The sequence below is a fragment of the Hordeum vulgare genome, chromosome 7H, assembly GCF_904849725.1.
Source record: "Hordeum vulgare subsp. vulgare chromosome 7H, MorexV3_pseudomolecules_assembly, whole genome shotgun sequence".
NCBI lineage: Eukaryota > Viridiplantae > Streptophyta > Magnoliopsida > Poales > Poaceae > Hordeum > Hordeum vulgare.
Genome location: NC_058524.1, coordinates 612,280,080 through 612,290,594, shown reverse-complemented (window position 1 = coordinate 612,290,594; position 10,515 = coordinate 612,280,080).

Below are 10,515 nucleotides of genomic sequence, written 5' to 3'. Positions count from 1 at the left end.
GAAGACTACAAACAGTTTTCACATAACGAGCGGTAGATTATGGATCTACTAGCGTGACAGCCCGATGCCGACGTTCCAGAAGCTTCCCCTTTTCTTTCCGTTTTCGTCGTGTGTCTATTTTCTTCTGTCGCATCATCATCGCATCATGCGCATCATCAGCATTGCATCGGCATCTTCATTGCCGCCAGTTTTAAAAACTGGCATCCGTTGTTAGTTGCCGGTTCGCGTCGTCGTCCGTTCTGAGTCCGACCGCACTCGCACGCGCCCGCGGCATCGTCGAAACCCTGTTTTAAAAGTGCGTTTAAAACTTTCTCTGATCGAGGTGAAACTTGGCACGCGGTCGTGATTAGTTATAGCTAGGTTGCATGTCGATTTTCGTCGCGATCGGAGTTCGTCTGGTACCCGAACGGTCGTCCGTAGCGGCACCGTCTTTGGTCTACCGTCGGACGTTTGTCGATGTTTTTAAATCATTGCCGCGCCGCCCGTTCTCCCTCTCGTCTCCGGATATCCCCTCTGCACGGCCGCGTACCCATTCCCTCGTGCGGAATCATCCGAATCCGACCGCGCGGTTGGATCCGGATCGCGATTCCGGTTAACCGAGCCACCCGTTTGTCTATATATAGCCCCCAAGCTATTAATTAGACAACCTCTCCCTAATTCCTCCTCGTTTTCCACGCCACCCCACCAAACCCTAGCCTCCCTGTCTCCCTCCTCCAGCCGTCGGGCCCGCCGAGCCCGTCGCGCCGCCGCCTCTCTCTCTCTGCCCGAGCAGCCGCCGCGCCCTCTCCCCGAGCTAGCTCCCGGGAGCCCGCAGCTCGCGAGCTGCCCCGCGCATGCCCCGCTCCTCCCCTCGGTCGTCGGAGCCTCCGACGCCGGGAACCGCCACCGGAGCCCCGCCTTTGCTGGCCGGAGTCGTCGCCCTCGCTCCGTTCCCCGCTGGTCGCCGCGCCATGGCCGGAGTTCGTCGAAGCTTCCCCAAGGCCGGCCACTGCCGGGGATGGGACCCCTACGACCAGATCCGGTCAGCTCTCGCCGCTCGCCGGCCTCCGTCGCCAGATCTCGCCCCCCCCCCCCCCCCCCGCGCCAGTGTGGCGCCCCAGACCGCCTACAGAGCCAGCGTGGTCGCCCCTGTAGCGCTCGGGATCGAGCAGGCAACGGGAGGACGACGAGCGCCTCGCTCCAGGCCGCAGTGCCGTCCTGGGCCTTCCCCAGCGACGCGGCCCATCTCGGCCTCCACAGCTCCCCCGCAGCGGGCCCAGCAGCAGCTCCCCCTTCGGCCCAGGCGCCCAGACCGCCTCCTCCCCTTCAGCCAGCCTTTCGGCCCAAGGTGAGAATTCCCCCAACACCTCTAAATAACGCCTAGGCAGGTCTTAATTATTTAGCGCTGCCCCAGATTCAGCCCATTTAGATTCCAGGGTTCTTTTATTAGGTATTGTAACCTCCGTAGATTTCAAACCGTAAATCGGATGGAGGCGTATTATATATGGTTTTGGGGTAGTTTTGCGAGTAGAACACGTTTTCGCAACTTGCATTTTTATTTGACGTCGTTTAGCGTGCTGTTTGCCTAGATAAGCGTGCTGTCCTAATAGGTTTCGACCCGTATTTATTTTTCGTGCAAGACCGGGTTGCCCGTGTGCCTTAGATAAAATGCCTATGTTTTAGGGACCATTTTTCCATGTATTTTAGAGCGGTCACTCGTATTTTTGCGTGTAGGGTTTGCCTCTAGTTTATTTTCCCGTATATAGGTTATTTTCCCGCATTAATGTGTGGCATTATTTTGTGTTGCAAACCCCACATATTTTATATGTTTCCGGGGTAGAAAAATCCCATGGATTTTTCTGTGCAATTAGTTTTAGCTTTCGAGTAAGTTAGTTCGCGAGATTTTTTGCTAAGTTGCCCTTTTGTTTAATTCGTAGGATTTATTCCGTGCCTCGTTAGAATTAGTTGTCAACTAGAGAGTTGATGTTGGATGTTTTGTTTAGCCCCTGGTATTTTTAGTTGCAATAGAAATGCATGTTTAGGTGTTGTTTGCTTGCCCTCAAGTTGCTAGAAATAGTGCTGTTTTGAACGTGCTGAAATATTTCTAAGTCTGGAATCTGTTATATTTTGTTGCTGTCTTGTCTTGCTTCTATCTTTGGATCTGTAGCTCTTTTGAGGTTGGTCCAATGGAGTTAGTTGTACCCCTTGGGTTTCTTTAGCATGCTGTAAAGTTTCATGCCATTTGGAGTCCTGTAGCTATAGGTTTTTCTGCTGCCAATATTGCTTCAGATCGAAAACTGCACTTTCATGAGGTGTAATTTTCACCAAGTCTGAAATAGTGTGTGAGATGCCATTTTGTGTCTTGTTTTCCTAGTGCTCCTTGCGGCCATGCTAGTTGTTGTTAGCTGTTAGTAGTAGTGCTTCTTGCCCTCTTCCGTGTCATGCCTTGCTTCAGCTTATCGGAGTTGTGTAGCCGAAGTTGTGAGGCGTATAAAATGCCATGTGGCTGTTATTGGCAGATTGTGAAGATTTCTTGTTTTGCTCGTAGTTGTTGAACCGTAGCTCCGATTTGATCGTGTCCTACATGAAACTTGCTTAGAATCTCGCTTAGTTACATTTTATCTTGCTGGTTGAATATTTTGAAGTGCTCGTGACCGCCGTTGCACACATTTTGCATTCATGCCATCATATCTTGCGGTGCTTGTATCTTTTGATCCGTAGCTCCGTTGGAGATGTTCTCTATGTGTAGATTGCTTGTCTTGACGCGTAGAATCACGTGAACCTATTTGTTTTTCTGTATAACAACCAATTAAATGTGTTAATTCAGATCTGGAGAGAATTGTAAATTAACATGTGAGGTCGTTTCGGAGATGCTACATGTCATTTCCGACCTCATTTAAAATGTCTAGATAGGTAGTTTAATTTCCGCTTCACCTCTTGCATGTTAACAACATTAATATTGCCGGGTAACTAACCGGGAGTGAACTAAATAATTAACGTGGAGTTTCGTCAATATGCAACTCGTTGCATATTGAACTTCACTTAATGTGTAGTGTTTGATTGTGTGATTTGTCATGCCGTGACTTGCATGTATTCAGCTGTTCATGCATCATTTGTGTTGTGCATCGTGTGGTGAATTTCGTGTGTTGATTTGTGTTTCCGGTTTGCTTCGTCTCGATAGAGTTCCGCAAGCGTGTCGGATGTGAGGACCCGTTCGACTACATCGGTTCGTCTGCTTCCCGGAGTCGTTCTTCTTCCAAGCGAGATCTCAGGCAAGATGATCATTGCTCCAGATACCATTACTATCATTGCCAAGCTAGTTTTACCGTTTCTATCGTTATGTCTCCATGTGGAAACATGGGTTCCTTGTAATATCACCATATTTAATTGCTATTTAATTTAATGCACCTATATACTTGGTAAAAGGTGGAAGGCTCGGCCTTTCTAGCCTGGTGTTTTGTTCCACCTTTGCCCCTTAGTTTCCGGCTACCGGTGTTATGTTCCATAAATGAGTGCTCCTAACACGATGTTAGTTTTACCTTTGACGAGATATCTTGTGCATCGGGATTCCGGTGATGCTTTGGGTAATCTCGGAGTTAAGGTTTTCCACTAGGGAATCCGACGAGATCGCGAGCTTCGTGATTGAGGATTTCTATGCGGGTTGTGGTAATTTGTGATGGAGTAGTTGGAGCACCCTTGCATGGTTAAATCTTTTCGGCAACTTTGTTTAACATTGGTTCTAGATAACTTGAAGTTAACTTAATTAAAATATGCCAACTGTGTGCGTAACCGTGACTGTCTCTTTCGTGAGTTCCTTCTCCGATCGAGGACACGGTGGGGTTATGTCTGATGTAGGTAGGTGTTCAGGATCATTCTTTTGATCATCTGTAGTTCACGTCCGCTATGCGTAGATCTTCCCCCTATTATTTCTGGTACTCGTAAGTTTAGCCACCAAATATATGCTTAGCCGCTGCTGCAACCTCACCACTTAACCATACCTCACCCATTAAGCTTTGCTAGTCTTGATACCTTTGGAAATGAGATTGCTGAGTCCCCTGTGGCTCACAGATTACTACAACACCAGTTGCAGGTACAGGTAAAGGTTACGTGACGCGAGCGCGTTGATTGTTCATTTGGAGTTGCTTCTTCTTCTTCTTCTTCTTCTTCGATCTAGGAGGGGTTCCAGGCCGGCAGCCTGGGATAGCAAGGATGGACGTCGTTCTTCTTTTGTCGTTTGTTTTCGTCCGTAGACGGACCCTGCTCTTACTCTTGATGATTATGTAATGTACTGATGTGACTCTGATATAGCTTGTGGCGAATGTAAGCCAACTCTTTGTATATCTCTTCTTTTCAGTACATGTACTTGTAACGATATCCATTCTTGCGACACGACGAGATGCGCTTCTATCCCTGACGAGGCCCTCGTGCCAAATTGAGGATAGGGTCGCATCTTGGGCGTGACAACTGGACAACTGGAAATAAATGCGGCAAATGACCGGATGCGGCAACCTACGACCAAGATGGGACAATGCTGTTGGTTTGGTGAAATCCTACTCTAAATGTGCAAATCAAGGGTGGACAAATAAAGGTATTAGAGACATTGGTTTTCTCGTCTTCATCGATATAAACAAATCAAGAACAAGTAACAACTATTCGGGGAGGCATCAAGAACATGGCAGTGATGAACTTCGAAAAAGAATAGGGATCTGCTCTTGAGTAAACGGGGTCCCTCACCTGGTGGGTTCGGCCGGATATGGTCGACGGCAACGAAGGCTTCTGGAGGGGCGCGGAAACGTCGGACGGGCGCGGAAACCTCGGGCGGCGTCGAAGTATTCGGCGGCGACGGGGTGTTCAACGACGATGAGACGGACGGTGATGGCGAACTGTTCGGCCGCGGCGAAGTGCTTGACGGCGACAAGGTCCTTGGGCGGCACCAAAGCTTTCGGGCGATGGTAGGAACTACGGTTGGTGGCGGAGCTCGCGGAAGACAATGAGGGTTTTCTTCGCTGCAGCAATGGGGAGAAAAGGCGATAAGACTGGTGGGTGGAATGCGCCCAGTCTTGTCCCCCCACCTATTTAACAGGGCAGGCGCTGGAATCGAGGCGCCACGAGCGGGAACCGCCAAAGGATAAAGATTCGCCATGATGGCGCTCCGAAAATCTTGGGATAATGATACCAAGGGATCCGTTGGGATTACGTCATTATCTTTTCCGGAAATCAAGGGATAAGAAGATACCAACGAGAAATGGTTTGGCGATTTAAGTTTTTCCACAAGAGATGGCGGGTCAAGTTCATGGCGTATGGAGGAGGATGAAAAATGAATCGCCCTTAACTGAGCAAAAATATTGGCGTGAAGAGAATTCAAGTCAATCTGGGGCCTAATGTTGGGGATATTACATATTGATAACCCGCCCTGGTTGGGCAGGGTCACCAAATCAGGCGATTCATCTAAGCGTGGTTCGGGCCTTGGCCTGGCAAGATCATAGGTTGTATGGCGGTTTACAACTTCCGGAAGGTTTCCAAGCTTTGGAAGATGGCGACTTAGAGATCGTAAGGGTCACGGTTTGTAGAAAGGAAAGTACCCTTGTGAACCCTAGGGACTCGACCTGTATATAAAGGCGAGTCCCAGGGAAGAAGAGGGCAGGTTAGAAATCATCGATTGCTAGGTCTGGCGAGTTACGCCGGCCCTCCTTGTAACCGAAACTCCATCAATACAACTCAAAGCAGGACGTAGGCCTTTACCTCCTCACGAGGGACCGAACCAGGGTAAATCGCCGTCTCTCTCCTGTTCAACCCCTTTGAGTCGCCACCAAAGTGCGATGGCTCCAGTACTAAGTCCTTTCACGAGGACATCTGCCGTGAGAAAACCACGACACAGGGGATCCAGGGTTCGAATCCCTCCCCTTTCCTTTTTATTTTTGTTGCAATTCAGATCTGTTTGATATGTTTGGCTTGCAAAGTTGCTGCACATGCTTAGTCTCTTGTGGGTATTTTTATTCACTCACTTCAGCTTGTGTAGCCTATTATATTTGGGTGATGGTCATATATGTAGTGTGTGTGTGGTGCTTCCCTTGTAGAGAAGTATGTGTAGGTGGCTTGATATATACTTGCTTATGAGGCAAGATGTATGGCAGATTGTGTGTCTGTGTGTGTGGCACACCATGTGGTGGTGCTAGTGTATGTATGAATATGTGTGTAAGTGTCATTTGCATGTGTTAGCATTCTTTTGTGTTCCTAGCATGTGTAGGTGGTGTGGTTTCTACTAGATGACATGCATATGAGTAGATGTGAGTGTGTGGCAAACAACCCTATTTGCAACTTGTGCACCCACTCATGTTTAATATGAGAGAGGGCATGATGTTTGTGTGCGTGGGTGACATAGTGAGAGAAGTATTTGTGCTGATGTTGTGCTTGACACCAACATGGGGTCCAAACCCTCATGTCCATATTGTCTTTGTGCACATGAGCATAGATATGTGATATTTGGACTAGTGGGAGTTGCATGAAATGTTGCACTATTCACTATGTATGATTTCTTGTAGTTTCTTCCTTCCTAGTTTGTGGTCACTTGCTCCAAGCAAATGCATATGTTATATTTATATTTTTGGGGTAGAAAGATCCCAGGAATCCATTGGTGAAATCATTTTTACCATTGGAAAATTTTCTGGAAAAGTCATATTTGCATTTTCTTCTAAGTTTAGAGCTTGGTTCCATGAATTGTGATGTGCTCTTGTATTTGTTTCTTGGTAGTGGTAGTAGAGGGTGACCCCCTCTACCACATGTTTGTTTCAACTCATGATTTGGAATCCATGTGAGCAACTAGTGGTCACACCATTCCGATAAAGAGGTGACTTGGGAACGCGAGGATCACCTCCGTTCCGAATTTTCCGATTTCTTTCAGTCTTAGATCTCGAGGGCGAGATCTTCTTTGTAGTGTGGGAGAGTTTGTAGTTCCCCAAGTGTAAACCTTCCCTATTTGGAACCTATTGCAAGTGGGTCCACCTTGTCAGGGATATGATGATACCATTTGTGCCATGACTTCATGTGATATCCCTTATTACTTCCTTCCCTTGCATGCATGCATAACATATTATTTCATGCCCATGTCTTGTGTTGTTGCAATTTGGTGATAGCATTTCATGTGGTGGTTGTGATCTTGTGGATTATGTACCTTGTGATTTCATGTGATCTTTTGTGGTGATGTGAGAAATGATCTTGTGTGAAGTATGCCTTGTGCTAGTAGGAGCAACCTTGGGATGGCATAGGTTTTAAAACCTTTCCTTTCTCTTTTATTCATAGCTCCAGAAAACTCTTCTTCCTTTTCTGTTTTAAAAATGCCTATGTATTAGGTTGATTTGAGTTGGGTGTGGTGAAGTGAAGTCTTTGTTTTAACTTAGCTTTGATAGGTGCAAGATAATTACAAAACAGCCCACTTATTGCTGTTTTGTAAAATATTCAATTGCCCTAATATTCATTCTTACATTTTATTCAAATAGGTTAGATTTTTCCAAGCTCTGGGTCATTTTTGTTCTATTTTTCTCCCCAGTAGATTTTCCTGAGCATTTATTTCTTCCAAGTATTTATTCTGTAAATAGAGAGTCCGTGGAGTGTTTTGTTTTCCCTTTTGAATGGCGCCACCTGTGGGCTCACTCCCACATGTCGGCCCATCTCCACTCCCTCTCGTGAGTGCAGGAGCCCACGCGCGGCACCTTTCTTCTTCTTCTAACACCGTTTCCTCCCCGTTCGTGCCGACCGTCAGGAAGCAGAGATAGTGCGCGTTGCCGCTGTGAGGGCACCAACGTCGAGGGCCCCCCCCTTATAACCTGGGCGTCTGTACCTCCCCTCGCCTAGGGTTCCTCTTCCCCTCAGCCGCCTCCGCCACCTCTCCCCATCCCCATCTCCATCTCTTCTTTTCTTCCCTGGTAAGATCTGTAGGCTAGCTGCAGAGAGAGAGAGGGAGGAGCTCGCCGCGTCTACCCCGCCTACTTCACCGTCCGGCGAGTCCGCCATGTCTGGGAGCTCGGGGTTGTTTCCCGCGATCCATTCCCGGCGCTAGGAGCCCCGGGGATCGACCACACCGACGGCCCCGAGATCGTCAAGGGTGCGCCCGCGGTGTTCCTGCTCCTTCCCCTGCTTCGGTTCTGTAGATCCCTCGTCGTCGTTCTTCTTCCATTCTCGCGCTTCTTCCTCCATAGGCCGGCCTCCTACTTCCTTTTCTAGGTGAGGACGTTGTCCCCCTTCCTTCTTCCTCCCTGATTCGCCCTAGATCCGAGGTAGAGTCATCGTGTTCCACTCGGGTGCCGTTCGTCAGAGCCCAGCAAGTTTGTGTGCGTGCATCTTGTCAGTCAGGGTGGTATGTAGTGATGTAGCAGTAGCAGGGGAGCTCTCCCCTTCGTGTTGCAACGTGGTAGTGCAGGGGCTCTCCTCCGGTAGTGCAGCGCATCAACAACCCCGGCGAAACACCCCAGCGATCTCCCTGTCGCTGGTGTTTCTTCGTAGGCAGAGAGGGTTTCCTGCTAGCTTCCCTGTTTCACTCCCCTGATCTATCAATTATCACATCGTAGCGCAGTGGTACAGTAGGTGTTTGTCTTCGAGAGGGTGTGGGTTCGAATCCCAGCTTGCCCCTTTTTTTTAATTCCTGTTTCTCGGCATAGTAGCATGCAATAGCTGCACTTGCTTTATAACCTGTTCTTTTCCCTTGTTGCTGTTGACCAAGAGGCTGCAGTAGAGTGGTGATGCTATTGGGTGTGATTGCAGGGGATCCAGGGTTCGAATCCCTCCATTGTCCTTTTTATTTTTGTTGCAATTCAGATCTATTTACTATGTTTGGCTTGCAAAGTTGTTGCACATGCTTGGTCTCTTGTGGGTATTTTTATTCACTCACTTCAGCTTGTATAGCCTAGTATATTTTGGTGATGATCATATATGTAGTGTGTGTGTGGTGCTTCCCTTGTAGAGAAGTATGTGTAGGTGGCTCGATATATACTTGCTTATGAGGCTAGATGTATGGCAGATTGTGTGTGTGTGTGTGTGTGTGTTGCACACCATGTGGCGGTGCTAGTGTATGTATGCATGTGTGTGTAAGTGTCATTTGCATGTTTTAGCATTCTTTTGTGTTGCTAGCATGTGTAGGTGGTGTGGTTTCTACTAGATGACATGCATATGAGTAGATGTGAGTGTGTGGGAAACAGCCCCATTTGCAACTTGTGCACCTCCTCATGTTTAATATGAGAGAGGGCATGATGTTTGTGTGTGTGGGTGACATAGTGAGACAAGTATTTGTGTTGATGATGTTCTTGACACCAACATGGGGTCCAAACACTCATGTTCATATTGTCTTTGTGCACATGAGCATAGATATGTGATATTTGGACTAGTGGGAGTTGCATGAAATGTTGCACTATTCACTATGTATGATTTCTTGTAGTTTCTTCCTTCCTAGTTTGTGGTCACTTGCTCCAAGCAAATGCATATGTTTTTTATATGTTTTTGGGGTAGAAAGATCCTAGGAATCCATTGGTGAAATCATTTTTGCCATTTGAACATTTTCTGGAAAAGTCATATTTGCATTTTCTTCTAAGTTTAGAGCTTGGTTCCATGAATTGTGATGTGCTCTTGTATTTGTTTCTTGGTAATGGTAGTAGAGGGTGACCCCTCTACCACATGTTGGTTTCAATTCATGATTTGGAATCCATGTATGCAAGTTGTGCCCATCCATAGTTGGCTAGTGGCTGAAATTCCAGATTAGTAAAAATCTGAGATTTTCACTAAGTCTGAGAATCTGGTTATATTTTCTTCTCCCATAGATGAGGTTGTGCTGGTCATTGTGTTGTGATCTAGCCCTAGCTTTCAACTAGAAAGTTAGACCTGATATGTTTGTATAGCTCCCTATAAAATGTCATGTCATTTGGAGTCCTGTAGGTATTGTTTTGGCTGCTGTCAAAAAGCTTCAGAGCAATGACAGAAAGTTAGGTGCAGGAATTTTCACTAAGTCCCTGTGATCTGTTGGTTTTGGGAAAGTTTGCAGCCTTGTATCTTCTTGTGTTTAATTCCTTTGGTGTGATTCTTGCTTGTTCTGGTAGTATTCTTGGCTAGCTACAGCCACATATATTATTTGTCATAGTTGGGTGGCTGTAGGTGCTTTGCATGTAGCTCACAAAGTGCTATGATGCAGTTTATGGCAGATTATGTAGTTTTGTCATTTTTGAAGTTTGTGAGTGCTTAGTTGATGTTGTGGTGTTCTTGTTTGCTCCATCGCATACATGATGGGTTATTTTATGTCTTGGCAACCTGGGAATACCATATTTGTGCCATTTGAGGGTGTGGTGATGATTTTGACACGTAGGGCTTCATATCTTGTTTCGTTGATTCCCTTTGATCTGTAGCTCCGATTGTAATGTTCTTTATATGGTTTTGCATCGTTTTCACGAGACGCATCTGAGCATATCATTCTCATGCATGTAAAAATAGGTTAGCATGTAGTACTGTCCAGGAACTTGTTTTAGCTCCTTAAGCTTGTGTTAGTGATAGAAATAG